This window comes from Triticum dicoccoides, chromosome 7A, assembly GCF_002162155.2.
Source record: "Triticum dicoccoides isolate Atlit2015 ecotype Zavitan chromosome 7A, WEW_v2.0, whole genome shotgun sequence".
Classification (NCBI taxonomy): domain Eukaryota; kingdom Viridiplantae; phylum Streptophyta; class Magnoliopsida; order Poales; family Poaceae; genus Triticum; species Triticum dicoccoides.
In genome coordinates, this window is record NC_041392.1 from 102,292,418 (window position 1) to 102,311,206 (window position 18,789).

The following is an 18,789-nucleotide window of genomic DNA, read 5'->3' on the forward strand; positions in this document are numbered from 1 at the left end:
CCATTAGTTCCTACTACGCTGATAGAATTTTTTTGCATAAAGATGACTTTTGAATATCGTCACACAAAGTATTGGCAAAATCACATTAAAACCAGGCAAAATCACCTTCAAAAATTGTGCGCATACAGAAAAAATAACAAAGAAAGCAATTCATATAAGGGGTGTGTTGTTGCTGTTAACATAACAGGATCGTTCATTGGCAAAAAACCGAGACATGTGTTATCGTTAAAACAACAAATACAAATGACTTTTTGGATATACTATCAAAACTCAGACACAAAAAAAATCCAGGCACAGCCCAGGCAAAAACGCCTTAAAATGCACACCAAACATATACATTGCTAAGGATGCAACAACATATCTAGATGCCCTATATAATGCTTCACATATTTCAGGAGGATGCTGAAACTAAAAACATGGATGAAAAAGCAATTTCGGCTTGAAAAACTGGCAACTACCATACAGCCTACAGGCAAAAAAGGCATGTAAAAATCCTGGCAACTCAATCTTAGTTCGGGGAACTATGCAACTGGGTATCAGCCTCATCAACCTCTCATATATCGGTCTCACCGTCATCTATCTCGCACGCAGAAGATGCTAGATCCACAGATCCCCAACCCTAACCACGTCACAATCTGAGAAAACGACGACCCATAACGCCTTGCCGCATCACGCACTTAGGAGGAGGCAAATCAATAACGAGGGCAACTAGCAATTCCTACCTCATATAGCAAAGCAAAAACGAGAGAAAAGCGGGGGCGTGCTTACCGCGTCATGACCTAGACAGGCGAGCGGTGGTTGCTGAAGGTCGCGTCGCCGCTACAGCGAACCCACCGCCGCATGTCACTCGCCTTCTCTTCCCTCCACGCCGCCGATGGAAGCCCCTCCGTCCACTACCCCTGCAGCCGCAGATGAGCCGTGGATTCTGCACCCCCTTCCACCCCCTCCCTCCCGACGCCTCTGTCGCCTCCCCGTACCTCAAAAACTGCCGCGCCGCAAAAATCAAACGGAGAAGCGCACCAAAATCACCGACGAGGAGTGGATTTGTTGCGAGAAATTGACGAGAGAGGAGGAGAGAAACGGCAGCAAGAGATGGGGATTTCCAGCGTGTGGAGCGGAGAGTGTGAGCAGTTTTCGAAATGCGAGCCATTCGGTGGGATAGGGGAGGGGTGCGGCGGAGTGGGCTAGTGGTAGGACCGGGAGGACCGCGAGGCACCTGCGCGGCGGTTCGGACAATGGAACACCTGGACGCGAGGGCGAGCGCGCGATTTGGATCCGACGGTTCGCGATGGCGTTTGCTCGGGACGAGCAAAGCTTTGCTTTTAAGAATTCAGGAAATAAAATTTGTTGAGAAAATTATAGACATGGATGGATCGCGGGGGTTTGATGGTTCGTCCCGACCTGGGCCCATTAATCACTCAGCCTTTTGGTCCAATGGGCCAGAGAATAATTGTTAGCCAGTTGTATGATTAATCAGGCCACCCAAACTCAAGCCCCAAGGTAATTGCTTTTTGTTTAGTACCGCACGGAAAGTTATGAAGATCGGCACGGGAAAGACAAGTAGTAGTATATAATTGGAGGGTAGGACGACTTTGAAACATACTTACCTGGACGGGGTCTATGAGTGATCAATAAGGCTCATGGCCTAGGTTAACGGTTCACATTGCACGTGATGAGTGTGTTGATCTACCATCTTCCCTCTATGGGAGAGTGGACGCCGTAATTTATGATATAGGGGGTGTGCCTTCGCGCGGCCCTATCAAATTTTGAATTCAATTTTTATTTAGTTTTTCGTGTTCTACTCTTGTTTCATTTTTCTTGGTGCAAACCTTGTTTTGAATTTGAAGTTTTTGTTTTTCTTATAATGCTAATTTTCATGCTTTGGTAAACTTGCAAAAACTATTTCATCACGGATTTGCAAGAATGCTAATTAAATTGGTGTAGAATACCAGCGTGCATTGATGCTGCAGCCACGCATCGATGGCCACCGGTTATGTCTGTCAGGATACCGTATGCCGACCAGTTCACTGGCAACATGTCGACACAGTGTCGGAGTAAACGACCACGGGTAGCCTAGCCGGCACCCCTGACCCTTCTGAAAAAATTACGAGCCGATCCGGCCCTCAAGAATCCAAGATGCGGGGCCGCCTTCCCCTTGCCGGCTGTCCCCATGGCCGACTATCGGAAGGCGGCCCGACTTTAGCCCTCACGAAGAAAGCCGCGGGAGGGCCGGCTCCGAGAAGCCGGCCGCGAGAAGGCCGACGCCAAGAAGCCGGCTCCCACAAAGCGGTCAAAATCGTACCCTCGAAGTCTGCATCCACATAACGACGATGAGACGGGGCGTGGCTACAGTAAAGCCTGCCACCCCCGAATCTCGGAGCACACCTGGCACAGCGCGCCGTACGGGTGTCCATGACCCGTCCGGCGTGGCACTGTTGCTAGGTTGACCCTGATGTCATCCACGATGGGCTGCCAGCGTGGCCCACGGGCGGTGGGCCCCTTCGGGCAGAGAGACACCCGAAGGCGGCTAGGCCTCCCCCAGTCGGCCCAAGATAGAGCCGGCTCCCCACAACCGGCTTGCCACCTCCCTCGAAGGAGACGCCCCATTAAGGAGACAAGACGCGGTGAGGCTACAGCGATCACCCGCCGGACGGCGGCACTGTAGCCATGCCCACCTCGGCGAAGCCCTCGTCACCAGGATTGAGCAACAGTAACCAGCCGCCGACAAGGCCCTGGACAGTGGGGCCTGCCTGTCGACCAAGGAGTCGGCAGCCGGCGGGACCCACCAGCCGGCGGGCCCCAGCAGTCGGCGCAGAAGCCGGAGAGTGTAGACACAGACGGCTGGGCCCCACGCCCAGCCGGATTACCATTGTACCCCCGGGGGGTAGGCCTATATAAACCCCCCGGGACACCCATGCAAAGGGTTGATCCCTGCTAGTCTTAGACACCACATAGGGAGGAGAAGAGAGCGAGCCGTGCCCTTCTTCCTCCTCTCGCCGAACAGCTCAAGGAGCATCGTGTAGCTACTTGTTCATCTAGTGATCATGCGGAGACCCCGCAGAGCAGCAGTAGGGGTGTTATCTCCACGGAGAGCCCCGAAGCTGGGTAAGATTCGCCGGTGTGCATGTCTTCGCCTCATCCCGTTTCCAGGCACCGGCGACGTCTTACTGGCTCCCACAATGATAAGCCACCCGTTGGCATATGTCGCACCTACCACCCGACATTTGGCGCCCACCGTGGGGCCAGGTGCACCGTCGTCCGGAGACCTGTTCTGGAAGGGAACCCTCTTCCTCCCCCGCGAGCGTAGCTAGCCCGGCACGCCCGATGGCGCTTGCCACGACGCGCTGCAAGGCGTCACCAACATCTGTGCGGCGAGCGGCCTCGCCGATCTCCTTGACAAGACCCTCATCTCCGACGAGCTCGCCTCCGACGCGGGCACCGACCACCTCGTCAACCTCCTCGGCCAGCTCTACGTCTTCGGCGAGCCTGCTGTGGACTTGGAGTCAGTTGGCTCCACCGACCCGATGCCTGTCGACTCCGACACGGCCTCACTCGACACTTTCCCCACCGACGTCGCGATCTACAACGACCCGCTTCCCCGGGCCAATGGCTGCGACGCTGTCACCACCGAGGTGATGGTCATTGGCCACAGCGGCGCTTCTGACGAGAGCGCCCACGACGCCCCACACGCGGCGGTCTACGACTTGTCCATCCCCCTTCCGGCCGATGCCGACGCTGAAGCACTGGAGGCTCGCCGCCTCGCCCTCCTCGCGGAGGGCCGGAAGTTGGTTTCCATGAGACACCTCGCTGAAGCCCACCGACGCAAGGCCGACCGCGCCACCTTTGGCACGCCACCCCCAGGAGGGCCCAGCCGGGCTGGCGTTGTCAGACAGTGCGGCGCTGTCGTTGCCGATTCGCTAGGAGTCGACCGCCCAGTCTACGCCACTCCACTCGAGAACCTGCGCGCCGCCAGGCGGCCGTAGACGAGCTAGATGGACCGGGGGGCGAAGAACTCCCCCACATGACCCGACGCATCCAGCAGCTAATCGATGCAGCCACGCAGCGACACGAAGCCGACGCCCGCGCGGAAAGCCCTCCCCCGCGCCGAGATCATGGCGTGACGTCCCGGACACCGACTAAGGGAAAAACCCGCGCGCAGTGCGAGAAAGAGCCGACTGCCAGCCGAAGCCGAACCCGAGTCTCCATCGAGCGAGACGCAGAAGGCCACCCCCGGGCCGTGGAGTGCCTCGGCCCCATGGAGAGAGATATCCCACCCCACCACCTGTTGCGCATCCGACTCTCAGCGGCCAGCTAGGTCGCCGCGAAGGAGTCGGCGAGAACGACGCCCGCCATCGGATCGACCGCCTGGCGATCCCTAGCGCTGGAAGAAGAAGATGATGTCGGCCCGCCTTGCTTCGGCCCCCGCATCCGCGACGAGCCTTTCCCCAAAGGGTTCTCGCTCCCAAGAGACACGCCCAAGTACAACGGCTCCGTGAAGCCGGAAGATTGGTTGATCGACTACTCCACGGCGGTTAGCATAGCCAACGGCAACAGGCGCGTTGCCATGGAGTACGTGCCCCTCATGCTGCAAGGCACGGCGCGGACCTGGCTCAACAGCCTAAAGCCATACAGCATCAACAGCTGGCTAGACTTCACAGAAGCTTTCGTCCGCAACTTCACCAGCACCTACAAGCGGGCTCCCAAGCCCAGACAGCTCTCCTTGTGCGTATAAGGCCCCGCCGAGTCCACTCGCGACTACCTCACGCGTTGGTCCGAGCTCCGCAACCCTTGCGAAGGGGTGCCCGAGGTGCAAGCCATAGAATACTTCATTGCCGGGTGCCGAGAAGGCACCCTCCTCAAGCACAAGCTCCTCTGCGACGATCCGACTACCCTCGACGAGCTTCTGGTCATAGCGGACAAGTACGCCACTGCCGACTCCTCAATGAAGACCGAACTCCGGGTAGATGCGTCCGGGAAGGTACTCAACCCGGCGCCCAAGACGCCGGCTGGGGACTCCAGCCGATGCCCACACCAGAACGACCACAAGCGCAAGGGCCCCGTGCCGCCCTCCACCAGTCGGCAGGTGGCCACAGTCGAAGACGAGCAGCCCGAAGGGCGGCCCGCACCCAAGAAGCAGAGGGGCGGCAAGCCGGCTTGGCAGCCGGCCTTCTCCTACGAGCAGACTCTCGACGCCCCGTGCAAGTTCCACAGCGGCGCGAAGCCGTCCAACCACACGACCCGGAAATGCCACTGGCTCACCCGAATCTCCAAAGGCGAAGGGCTCGCGCCGCCTCCGCCTGCCGGTCCGCCGCCTCCGGCTCCGCAACCACCGACCGCTCGGCCCGCAGTCGGAGCCCTGCACGATGAGTTCCCCGACGAGCATGCCGCCTATGTCATCTTTACAAGCCAGCCCGAAGACCGGCGCAGCAAACACCGAGAGCACCAAGAAGTCAGCATTGTCGCTGCCAACCCCGCCGAGCACATGCACTGGTCAGAAAAACCTATCAGCTGGAGCCGGGCCGACCACCCAGAGGTGATGCCGTCTCCCGGATCTTATGCATTGGTTTTGGATGCCACCCTTGCAACGGATAGACGCGCCGCCTGTTTCTCCCGCGTGCTGATAGACGGCGGGAGCAGCATCAGCATCCTGTACCGTGACACCCTGGAGAAGCTGAATGTCAAGACGAAGCAACTCATGCCTACTTGGACTGTGTTCCATGGCATCGTACCCGGCTTGTCCTGCGCCCCCATTGGCAAGATCAAGATTGATGTACTTTTTGGGGACAAGGAGCATTTGCGCCGGGAAGCGATCTAGTTTGAAGTGGTGGACCTGGAGAGCCCCTACCATGCATTGCTTGGCCGACCTGCCTTGGCCAGGTTCATGGCAGTTCCCCACTATGCATACCTCAAGATGAAGATGCCGAGCACCAAGGGCATCATCACAATAGCCTGCAATTACAAGAAGTCGTCCGAGTGCGCAGCAGCCAGCAGTCGGCTGGCCGAGTCCCTTGTGATGGCCGAAGAAAAGAAGATGTTGGACCGAGTTGTGGCGATGGCCGGCAAATAGTCGGCCTTGTCCCCCGATCCCAAGGAGCATGATGCTCAAGGATCTTTCCAGCCGGCCAAGGAGACGAAGAAGATACCTCTTGACCCCGAGCACCCAGAGAGGTTTGCCGTCATCTGGGCAAACCTAAACAGCAAATAGGAAGGCGAGCTCGCCGATTTCCTCCGTGAGAATCGGGACATCTTTGCATGGTCCCCCAAGGACATGCCGGGTGTTCCGAAGGAATTCGCCAAGCACAAACTACACATCCGAGAAGACGCAAAACCAGTCAAACAACCCTTCCGCCGACTGTCGGAGGAGAAGAGAAGGATTGTAGGAGAGGAGATAGCCCGGCTTCTGGCAGCCGGCTTCATTATGGAAGTTTTCTTTCCAGAGTGGCTCGCCAACCCGGTCCTCGTGCTAAAGAAGAACAACAAGTGGCGCATGTGCATAGACTACACGAGCCTCAACAAGGCCTGCCCCAAAGATCCCGTTGCCCTGCCAAGGTTTGACCAAGTGATAGACTCCACGGCCGGATGCGAGCTGTTGAGTTTCTTGGATGCTTACTCAGGATACCACCAGATAAAGTTAGATCCGGCAGACCGCCTGAAGACTGCCTTCATCACGCCATTCGGAGCCTTCTGCTACCTGACTATGACATTCGGCTTGAGAAATGCCGGTGCCACTTTCCAGTGTTGCATGCAGAAGTGCCTCCTCAAGCAGCTAGGTAGAAATCCCCACGTCTACGTAGACGACATTGTGGTGAAGACGGAGAAGCGCGACACCTTGCTGGAAGACCTCAAGGAAACATTTGAGAACCTACGCCGGTTCCAAATCAAGCTCAACCCCGAGAAATGCGTGTTCGGACTGCCAGCCGGCCAGCTCCTAGGCTTCTTGGTCTCCTAACGCGGCATCGAATGCAACCCAGTAAAGATCAAGGCCATTGAGAGAATGGCGATTCCCACCAAACTTCGAGACGTCCAGAAGTTTACCGGATGCTTGGCCTCCCTGAACCGCTTCATCAGCCGGCTCGGAGAGAAAGCTCTTCCCCTCTACCGCCTCATGAAGAAGACCAACCACTTCGAGTGGAATGACTAAGCCGACCAAGCTTTTCACGAGCTGAAGAAGATGCTGGCCACGCCGCCTGTCCTAGCGGCGCCGACTGAGAAAGAGCCCATGCTCCTCTACATTGCCGCAACCAGTCGGGTGGTCAGCACCGTCATCGTAGTCCAACGCCCAGAAGAGGGCCGAGCCCAGCCGGTCCAGAGGCCGGTGTACTATTTGAGCGAGGTGCTGTCTACCTCGAAGAAGAACTACCCGCACTACCAGAAGATGTGCTATGGCGTGTACTTCGCCGCCAAGAAGCTGAAGCCCTACTTCCAAGAGCATCCCATCACAGTCGTATGCACCGCCCCGCTGGCCGAGATCATAGGAAGCCGGGATGCATCCGGCCGGGTGGCGAAATGGGCCATCGAGCTGGCCCCCTACACGATCTTCTACCAGCCTCGCACTGCCATCAAGTCCCAAGCATTGGCCGACTTCCTCGTCGACTGGGCCGAGACCCAGTACCTACCGCCAGCTCCCGACTCCACTCATTGGTGCATGCACTTCGATGGGTCCAAGATGCACACCGGATTGGGAGCCGGCGTCATCCTCACCTCTCCCAAAGGCGACAAGCTCAGATACGCACTTCAAATTCACTTTGCCGCCTCCAACAACGTGGCCGAGTACGAGGCGCTCATACACGGGCTCCAGCTTGCCAAAGAACTCGGCATTCGCCGGATCCTATGTTATGGCGGCTCGGACTTGGTGGTCCAGCAATCATCCGGCAACTGGGATGCCAATGACGCAAATATGGCAAGCTACCGCTTCCTCGTTCAGCAGATCAGTGGGTATTTTGAAGGATGCGAGTTCCTCCACGTACCGCGAGCCGACAACGAGCCAGCTGATGCCCTGGCCCAAATAGGCTCCACTCGGCAAGCAATACCAACCGGTGTCTCTCTACAATGCCTCCTCAAGCCGTCTCCAGAGTCCGATTCCATCTTCGTGCCGCCTGACCCCGACGCGGCCGGCTCGAAGAACCAAGCAGGTGACCCGGGGACTTTGATAGTCGGCCAGGGGACATCAGCAGGCGGCTCGGGGACTTCTGTAGTTACGCCCGACCCGTGGACTGCCACACCCGGCTCGGGGACTGCGGTAGTCGGCCCGGAGACTACACCAACACAACAGGCGGCGGCCGACTCCAGCATTTCACCGCCCAGCCCGCCCGCCCTGGTCGCAGTAGCCGCATTGGCAATAGAAGAAATCGCAGCTCCATCATGGGCTCAGTCCATCCTCAACTTCCTAATAAACCAAGATCTGTCGGCTGACGAAGTAGAGGCAAGAGAAGTCCAACGCCGAGCCGGAGCATACACAATCGTCAACAGAGAGCTCGTCAAGCGCAGTGTCACTAGAGTCCTCCAGCGATGTGTCGAGCAAGAGATGGGCATTGCAATCCTCAGAGACATCCACCAAGGAGAATGCGGCCACCATGCGGCCTCAAGATCACTCGTCGCCAAAGCCTTCCGCCATGGTTGTTTTGGCCAACTGCTTTGGATGATGCCAAGGGGTTAGTTAAACATTGCAAAGGATGCCAACTCTTCAGCTCCAAGCAACACATGCCGGCTTCAGCACTCAAGACCATTCCCCTCACTTGGCCCTTCGCCGTTCGGGGACTGGACATGGTGGGCCAATTCAAGAAGGCGCGCGGCGGCATGACACATCTTCTTGTCGCCGTGGACAAATTCACCAAATGGATTGAGGCAAAGCCGATCAAGAGGCTGAATGGGCCAACTGCCGTGACATTTATCGCAGATATAACAACTCGGTACGGCGTGCCACACAGCATCATCACCGACAATGGCACGAATTTTGCCAAGGGAGCCTTGGCACATTTCTGCACGACGCAAGGCATCCGGTTGGACCTAGCGTCCGTTGCCCACCCGCAGTCAAACGGCTAGGTCGAGCGAGCCAACGGCCTCATCCTTTCCGGCATCAAGCCCCGACTGGTCGTACCACTAGAGCGTTCAGCCGGCTGTTGGCTCGATGAGCTGCCGGCCGTCCTCTGGAGTCTGCGCACTACACCAAACAAGTCAACCGGCTTCACTCCTTTCTTCCTCGTATATGGTGCCGAGGCGGTCATCCTAACTGACATCGAGTTTGACTCGCCTCGGGTAACCATGTACACGGAAGTGGAGGCCAAGGAAGCACGAGAAGACGGCGTCGACCTGCTGGAAGAAGGCCGGCTGTTAGCCCTCAGCCGGTCCGCCATCTATCAGCAGGGCCTGCGCCGCTACCACAGCCAGAAGGTCAAGCCAAGATCCTTCCAAGAGGGCGATCTTGTGCTCCGGCTGATCCAGCGAACAGCCGGCCAGCACAAGCTCTCGGCCCCTTGGGAGGGCCCCTTCGTCATCAGCAGAGCCTTAGGCAACGACTCCTACTACCTGATCGATGCGCAGAAGCCGAAGGCACGAAAGAGAGACAACTCCGGCAAGGAGTTGGAACGACCATGGAACGCCAACCTCCTCCGAAGGTTTTACAGTTGAAATGCAGTATGTATCACGCTAACTTTTGTACTAAGTACGAGACAATAGGCCCCCCGAGGAGAGCTCGGGGACTGCCATCTTTTATCTATGGATGAAGAGTATCATGCTTATGACCTTGTCATTACATTCACTTTTTCCGTCCGGCACCGGGTTCGACTAGTCGACACGGGGACTGGCCGCCTGGAGTTATATTAGAAGTCCTACCCGCAGTCAGACAAGTAGTGTGCCGGCTCCCAAGCCTTCTCTTGCCAAAAGTCGCAGATCAAAGAACCGGCTGTCTGGCTGGCAAGAGTTAAAGGCAGGAAAGGACGCCCACACGAAAAACGGCTAGGGACTAACGGACTAATATAACAAAAGCCGGTTTTTCTCCCACCACCGACCGACTACCAGAGTAGCCGGCCGGCCGGCTTCCATTCACCTCGCTTCAATCTAAGAAAGCTTGAGTACTTGCCTTCCCAAAAGGGGAAGGCGGCAAAGGAAACAACCTAAGGATAAAAAGCATACACGAATGGAAACCAAACACACACATAATAATATTTACATAAAATACCTTCAAAAGGCCAGCATTCAACATAGTTCGAATACACCCCCAGTGGGTGGAACTGTGCAAGTTTAATAAAATTGTTCAAAAGGCAACAAGCAGGAAAAAACAAGGACGGCAGATTAAGCCAAGGGAGCGACTGGCGAGTCGGGCAGGTCGGTGGAGACGGCAGTGATGGCTGGAGGAGTGGCCGGCTGGCGAACCTCGGCATGATCACCGCCTCCCGCAGAGGGTGTGCTAGCACGCGCCTTGTTGCCGGAGGCACGATCAGGCTGAGGCTGGCTGGCCGCTTCACCGGTCAGCTCAACGTCTTCGCCTTCCTCTCCTTCGTCGTCTTCACCTTCATCGCTGGAGGCGATCTCCTCTGCCGAGTCTTCACCCACTGCCGGGTCCAGCCCGAACCACTCCTCCGGCTGGGCAACGCCGTCATCATTAATTTCAGGAGCGAAGACACTGATGTCAGTGCACTCGGCGATCGTCGAAGCGCGCTGAGCGATAGCCGGCCGCACCTCCTCCATCTCTTCGTCGGCCTCTAGCCGCCAGGTGCGCAGCTGGTCCAGGTTCAGCCCCAGATACCAGGCTCGGACGAACTCCAGCGCCCGCCCAGCTCCAAGCCGGGCTGCCGATGCCTTCCAGGCCTTGAAGTGGCCAACCGCAACCTCCAGCCAGTCGACAGTCCGACTCGGGGTGCGGGGAATCGTCTCGCTTGGCCAGAGGGCGGCCAACACCTGTGCCCCGGCGCGCTGGAGGCGGCGGAGCATACGGTGAGCCGGCTGCAGCCGGGCTTGGACCGCCAAGAGTTGCTCCTCAAGCGTCCGGCTCGCATCCGGCGCGATTTCAGCCCCCGCCTGCCGGCGCGCCTCGCGATGGGCCTCGATGGATTGGGTGGCGAAGACGGAGTAGCCGGGAAAGTAGTCTGCACAGAGAACAAAAAGCAGCACAAGTCAGAACACAAATCAGGGATCAAGGGGCAAGCAGGGAGTGAAGAAGGCGGCTTACCGTCGATCAGATCCTCGATACGACTGAAGCCCTCGCTTCAGCCCAGCCTCCCGCCTCGGTCTCGAACTCGGCCTTCAGGGCGTCCTCGCTGTCCTGCGCCTTCTTCAGGGCCGCCTTGTGGCTCTCCTCCCGGTCGGCCAACTTCTTGGCCAGGCGGTCATGCTCCAGGACCAAGGCGTTGTACTCGGCTTCCTTGGCGCGAAGGGCGACCTGGGCCCCACTGAGCTGCCCCCTCAAGTCGGCATTGGCTCCTGCAAGCATGAAGACAAAGGGAAAAATTAATAAGGAAGAAGTCGTCAAGGAAGATCCGACCCGGCTGCTCAGCAGTCGGTCCGAATCTCGGGGACTACACCCAGTGGATGCGCTGACGCGCCCTCACAGGAGATGAACGAGACAACCACACACTCCGGCTGCTGGTCAGGTCCTCGGTTCTCCGGCCCAGCTCCTGAGCCTGTGAGTTGAAGGCGGCTGCGCGGAGGTTATGATACTCCTGGAAGATTATACAGGAGGCGAGGATGAGTTAAGTTGTCAGAACCTAGTAAGTTCCAAGCCGCCTGCGCAGCAGCCGACTCGGAACTCGGGGACTACACCCAGTGGGTGCGCTGACGCGCCCCCACGGAAGAAATCAAAAGAGCAAAATAACTAAGGCCAGAAGACTCACTCGGATAACGTCCCGCGTCGCGAGGAACTCTTGGGTGTATCGCTGCAGCGAGGCGGCCTGAGCTTGAAGCCGGTTCCGGACCTCCTGGGCCGCAGCGTTCAGCTCACCCCTGCTGGGAGTCCACTCGGACGTGCTGGCGCTGGCCGCCTCTAGGGCCTCCACCGTCTGGCTAGCGCCCGCTACTCAGTGCGGTTCCGGCGCGGAGGCGCTACCCCCTGCGCGCCGGTGCAATGCCGGCTGCACCTCGACGCCGGCCCCTGCCTCCGGCTCGCCCCCGGACGGCTGCTCTGGCGCCGCAGCTGATTGGCCGCTTTGGCCCGCTCTAGTCGGCGCCGTCTGTGGCGCCCCCTCCACGAAGATCACGTGGTCCTCCCTCATCTCCATCACCGCCGGGCCTTGGTCGACCTCCTCCGACGGGGGCACGGGAATGTCGGGGGCCACGGCGCGGAGGGGAACGACAAGCAGCGGAGGCTGGTTGTGCGAGGCCTCCGCCTCCGTCTCCGCGGCTGCCGCCTCCGCCCGGGCCTTGGCCGCCGCGTCGGCCTGCTCCTTCGCCGCCTGGGCGGTCCTTCGCTCCACCGCCTCCCGCTCCTCCCGCGCCTCCTGTGCGTTCCGCTCCGTGGCCTCCCTAAGGTCGGCGCGGGGATCCACGCGACGGGAGCTTGAGGACCCTCCAGTCGGCCCGACTACGGAACCGCCAGGACCTCGCTCAAGGGAAAGCGGCGCCCTGTCCGGCAAGCAAAGAAAGGTTTAGAAGAGCTTCGGTCGAAAAAGACAACAAAAAATATATGCAAGACATTCGACGACTTACGCCGAGATCGCCTGCGGTTGTTTCACCGCCTTGCGGAAGCGGGCCGCCTTCGCGGCCGCCTCATCCCGCTTGGTCGCCGCCGTGGAAGCCTTGGATTTCTTTGGCCGGCTGCCGAAGAAGGTCGACGCGGCCCGACGCTTCTGCGCGCCGCCACGGGCGGCCGGCACGGCAGACGAGCCCGCGCCTTGATGATCAGGCGCCGGCTGGCGGTGCGGGGCGGCTTCGACCTCGTCGTCGTCCGGCCAGTCTTCAAAGCCGGCCCCGAGTCCCACGCCTCCGGCCTCGTCGCCTTCCCCACGATGGCGTCTTCCATGGCAGCCGCTCCCAGGACCGGATCGTCGGCCTCGTCCACCGTGCGGTCGGGGAGGAGCTGGCGCTCTATCCCCGTGGCCCGGGCCGTCGGCGGAAGAAGAGGGTTCTGCTAAAGGCAAACCAATTGATCAAGGGTCAGCTATCATGAGGCCGGCTACAAAAAGGAAGAAAAGAAGAAAAAACTTACGGCAGACGGAGGGTTGGCGCGGGAATACGGCTCCTTGCCGTATCGCCAATCCTCGGCGAGCTTGCAGTTGGAGATGTAGTTCACCATATAAGACACCTCTGCATGAGGCATCTCCCTAGTGCTCAGCTGGCACGGATCGAAGCGGCCGCTCATCTGGCAAATCATGTGAGGCCGGCCTTGGAGCGGAAGTACCCGGCGCTCCACGAAGGCGGCCACCAAGTCGGCACCGGTCAGGCCCTTCGACTGGATCATCACCCGAAGCCGGGAGACGGCTGCGTTCCTGGCCTGGGACAACGACCTGGCCCGGTAGCTCCACGAAGGTTGCCTCCCAGCCGGCGGGCCGGCTACGTAAGCCGGCAGGTTGACGTAGTTGCCTTGCTGGGCGACGTTCTTCACGTAAAAGTAGGCCTTCTGCCAGAGCTTCACCGACTGGATCAGCGGAATGGACGGGAACGGATTGTTCTCGCTCGCCCGCCTCATGGCAATGAAGGCTCCGCAGGGGGCGGGCACGCCCGCGATGACGGTCCCGAGCTAGCTTTGGAAGAATTCCCCCCAGAGCTCGAGCGTGGGGAGAACCCCAAGAAAGCCCTCGCACATGGTAACGAAAGCCGACAACAGCATCACCGCGTTGGGCGTGAGGTGATGCGGCAGGAGGTGGTAGAATTCGAGGAAGGCTCAAAGGAATCCGCTCGCCGGGAGGCCGAAGCCGCGCAGGCAGTGCGAGCGGAAGATCACCCGCTCGCCCTCCTCCGGTGCCGGCGAAATCTCCCTCGCCGGCGCTTGACGAACCCGCACGAAGTTCTCGCCCGGCAGGCGCCGCGTCCGGCGGAGGAACTCGACGTGGTCCTCATGAACGTTGGAGCCATCCCACGAGCTCGACAACGCCATGGGAGCAATGCGGCGGGGAGCGAGACAAGCGACGGCGGAACGGCGCGGCAATGGGTTGTTGCTGCGGCGGAGAGAAGAAGAAGGAGGGCGAGAAGGGGCGGAGTGAGGGAGAGCGTGCGAGCCTCTGCCGCTCCCCCTCCTCCTCCTACTTATAGACCCGCGCGGCGGAGCCGAGGAGGCGCGGCGTGGAGGAACGTGGGGATCAACTGCGCCCACTCCCCCACGTCCCGCGATTATTGTGCCCTGATGGCATAATAAAACCGTCGCGGGAAGGCGAGTGGTCCATGTGGGCCGCAGAAGATCCGCGCTCGGGCCGAGGCCTACGAGTGGCGGGCCCGGGCCTGCTGCGGTGTCCCGTCGCGCGCGTGCGTTGGCAGGATTTCCTTGCCACGTGGCCCGCCTTCCCGCCTACGAGAAACGGAGCTTTCCGAAGATGGCGCGCACAAGCAAAGCCGGCCCCTCGGGATAAGAAGCTGACCTAGCTTCTCGTCCTTTTGTCAGCCTCGAAGCTCGATCAGCTTCGGGGACTACTGTCGGAGTAAATGACCACGGGTAGCCTAGCCGGCACCCCTGGCCCTTTTGAAAAAATTACGAGTCGATCCGGCCCTCAAGAATCCAAGATGCGGGGTCGCCTACCCCTTGCCGGCTGTCCCCATGACCGACTATCGGAAGGCGGCCCGACTTCAGCCCTCACGAAGAAAGCCGCGGGAGGGTCGGCTCCGAGAAGCCGGCCGCGAGAAGGCCGACTCCAAGAAGCCGGCTCCCACAAAGCGGTCAAAATCGTACCCTCGAAGTCTGCATCCACATAACGACGATGAGACGGGGCGTGGCTACACTTTTCAAGATAATTTTGCTTATGTGGCACATATTTAATGATGAGAGAGGTGATGATGGTATAACTTAACTAGTTACCGTAACATCACACATATCAAAACAATATGTGTCTATAGACTAATAAATGAATTATAACATGACAACACATATGTTACTACTCCCTCCGTCCGGGTTTATTAGGCCTCTTAGCATCACAAGCATGTCCCTTTTTATAAGGCCTCGCTTTGGAAAGGTGCATGCATGCAACCATTTCATTGGTTGCATTGAAAGTCATTGTTGTTGGTGTCATGGCTGAAAAATTAATACACTTCATGTGTGCTTTTTCATTTGTTGCATGCATGTGAGAGAGTGCAGTGGGAGTGGAATGGAAGAATTAATGTGAGCAAATTACTATATGTCTTGGTATAAGAGAAGTTGTCTTTAGGCCTAATAAATCCGGACGGAGGGAGTACTCCCTCCTTTCCGGTTTATAAGGCTTATCTCATTTTCTTCATTTTTCCGATTTATAGGGCTCATCTTCATCTTCTTTTAAGATTCCAAGGAGCATTAATCTTTGCATGCAATAATTAAAAAGGAACTCATCAATGCATGTAATTCTACTACTCATCTAGTGGCCAAGCATACATACACTGTAATCAATCTCAATTAATGCATCAATTTAGTTTGGATAGTTTTGTAAAGTATGAGATACATTCCTCCACTCACCATATGCCTTGGTTGATGATATTTCAGATTTGAGCCCTGTAAGCTGGAAAGGAGGGAGTACCCATTATGGAGGTAGTAACATAGCCTAGTAAAATGTGATGTTACTAGTTTAAGTTACTCCCCATTATGACTAGTCTTAGGCCGACGTGCTGAAGAAACAGGCGAAGTGTGAACATGAACAGAGGTAGCCGTTGGGTCTAGACCAACAGTTCAGAAAATCACCCCGGCTTGACGGGTTGTCAGTTTACCGACTTTATTCAGAGATCGCAAAGAAACACGTACAAAGGTGGTGCGCGTATGACCGCAACCGCAACCACGTCCACAGTAGCGACACAAGGGTCACGGTAAAAGCTAAAGCACCACATCAACCGAATCTACCATCTACCACCGGAGTGCATGGCGGAGGTGGCGCCGGCGGAGTGCATGGCGGAGGTGGCGCCGGCGGAGTGCATGGCGGAGGTGGCGCTGGCGGCCGCGGCCGCGGAGGCTTGGCCTTCGCGGGCTTGTTGGGCTTCGGCGGAGGGGGAGCCTTCATCGGCACCCTCTGCCCCAGCGACCTCACTCCCCTCGCCGCAGCTATGCGGCCACCATGGGCTTCCTCCGCCGTCAATGCCGCCGCGCTCCGTACCTTGGCTACGCCGCTCGTGCCAACGGTGTAGCGCGATGAGCCGAGGGACATTGCGCAGGAGCACAAGAGGAGGGCCGCCATGAGCAGTGAAGTGAGCATCTTCTTCTTGCAGTACATGACGAGTGTGCAGTTACTCACTGAGCTACTAGTACTACTGCTACTATGCTAGTTGTGTCTAAGTGTCGATCATCGTCGATTTCTATATACTCCCTTCGTTTTTAAATATAAGTTTTTGTAGAAATTTTACTATTGGCCACATACGGATGTATCTAGATGTATTTTAGAGTGTAAATTCACTCATTTTGCTTTGTATATGGTTCATAATAAAATCTCGTTAAAGACTTATATTTAGGTACGGAGGGAGTATGTGTGTGGTTAGCTCCACCCGATTTATCTGGAACCAAAAAACAATTCACTGTGCCGACATGTTGCTACTGAACTGGTCGGCATAAGGTATCTTGACAGACACAACCGGTGGCCATCGATGCGTGGCTGCAGCATCAATGCACGCTGGTATTTGTGCTGGCCTCTGAACTATCTTCACCACTTGGACACTTGGTCTGTTGATCGGGCTGTACCAATCTATTTAGCATTCACTGACTCCATTTTCCTGGTTATTGCAAATTCGTGATGAAATAATTTTTGCAAGTTTACCAAAGCATGAAAATTTTCTCGAATACGCATAGCATACGTGTCATTCTATATAAGGGGGAAAATGCAAAAAAGCCCTCCACAGATACGGTTACGGCTTACATCTTACATGTTACACCATAACCATACTTCACTCCACGCCATCCTAGTGGCCTAACCCATACAACCGACTACTCGCTCATGCTCCACATACTTAGTCTACCAAAGAAGCTATGTACACTATCCTTCATGAGTCCTGCATTCCACCAAGCTCTTCCATCCCGCTTCACCTGCCGCATGACCATGGCTATGCTTGGAGTGACGCCATCGAAGACCATAGCGTTTCGGTGCTTCCACAGTTGCCAAAGACCAAGCAGGATGATGGCCCTGGACGTCCTGATGCCAAGGCCTTGCTTGTCTCTACCTTGGCACCAGGCGGAGAGCACCTCCGTCCCGCTAGGAACCCATGTCGGCTCCTGCAGGGCATGACAAATGTGCGTCCAAACTTCTCTCGAGAAAACATATGTTAGCAGAATAAGGTTAATGGTTTCTTCCTTCTGGTTGCAGAATGGGCAAGAGTCCTGGTGCGGTAGCCCCCTCCTTGCAAGCCTGTCAGACGTCCTACACCTGTTATGAAGGGCCAACCATGAGAACTTCCGGCATTGCAAAGGTGCCCTAGATTTCCACGAGAAGTCTACCGTGGGAGCGACCTCTCGGCCTGCAAACTTGGCCGCGTACGCCGATCTTACTGAGAACACGCCGCCTCTCTCCCAGGACCATGTGGCCACATCTGGGATGCCCTCCCGTAGCTCAACGTCACTGATCCTGGTCCACAACCGAAGATACTCTCTGATAGTTTCGATCTGTAGGTCCGGCCCAATATCTCTTGCCCATGTGTTGCCCACAATGGCATCGGCCAACGTCCGAGCATGTCTCAGCCTAGGCGGCATAGCACCGTAGACCGCCGGGGCCAACTCCTGGATGCAGTACCCATCGAACCACCGATCCTCCCAGAAGAGTGTGTTGCATCCATTGCCCAATTGCATCCGAGTCGCTGTCTTGTATAGTTGCATGGATTCCTTTGGCACCGAGATCCTGAACTCATGCCAACACCTGCCCTCCCCTGCTCGTTTCAACCATGGCCACCACGCCTGCATGGCGATATTCATCCACCTCAGGTCCGGCACTCCAAGGCCACCATCCCATTTGGGCGCGCACACCGCCGTCCAAGCCACAGAGCAGTTGCCACCCCTTGCTTCCTTCTTCCCGCACCACAGAAAAGCACGTATGATCTTGTTGATGACATTGATAGTTTTCGCGGGCAATTCCATGGCCATCATTGCGTGTACAGGCATTGCGCTGAGGACCGAAAGCACGGGGAGGAGGCGTCCACTTTTGGGCAATGTTGATGCCCGCCAGATTGGCAGGCATGCTTCGAGCCGATCCACCAGATACTGCAGTTGCGAGGCCGGCTGTTTCCGCAATGATAGTGGCAAACCAAGGTACTTGCACGGAAAACCTCCCACCAAGCAGCCAAGAATATCTCCTACCTCCTGAATCTGTTGTTGCGAGCAGCGAATGGGGTTGACAGCGCTCTTCCTTATGTTCGCTTGCAAACCCGATGCCATCCCAAAAACCTGGAGTATTGTTCGGCAACCCACTACATCTGCGACATGCGGTTTTAGAAAGATTAGCATTATAAGAAAACAATAGACTTTATTAAATTCAAAATAAGGTTTGCACCAAGGGAAAAGAACAAGAATAGAACACAAAAAACTAAACAAAATTTGAATTCAACATTTGGCAGGGGCCGCGCGAACGCTTGCCCCCTCTATCACAAATTACAACGTCCACTCTCCCCGCAAAGGGGAGATGGTAGATCAACGCACACACCATGTGCAATGTGAGCCGTTAACCTAGGCCATAAGCTTTATTGATCGCCCATAGACCCCGTCCAGGTAAGTAT

General features: G+C 57.0%; 2 non-coding genes across 2 annotated transcripts; one reads left to right on the top strand and one right to left on the bottom strand.

Moving 5' to 3' along the window:
- The first annotated feature begins 1,599 nt into the window (after window positions 1–1,599).
- LOC119334761 lies at window positions 1,600–1,761 on the top strand. Its single transcript, XR_005161526.1, has one exon. It is a non-coding gene; the product is annotated as a U1 spliceosomal RNA (small nuclear RNA).
- A 16,865-nt stretch (window positions 1,762–18,626) lies between these two features.
- Window positions 18,627–18,789, bottom strand: LOC119334984. The gene has a single exon (XR_005161677.1). It is a non-coding gene; the product is annotated as a U1 spliceosomal RNA (small nuclear RNA).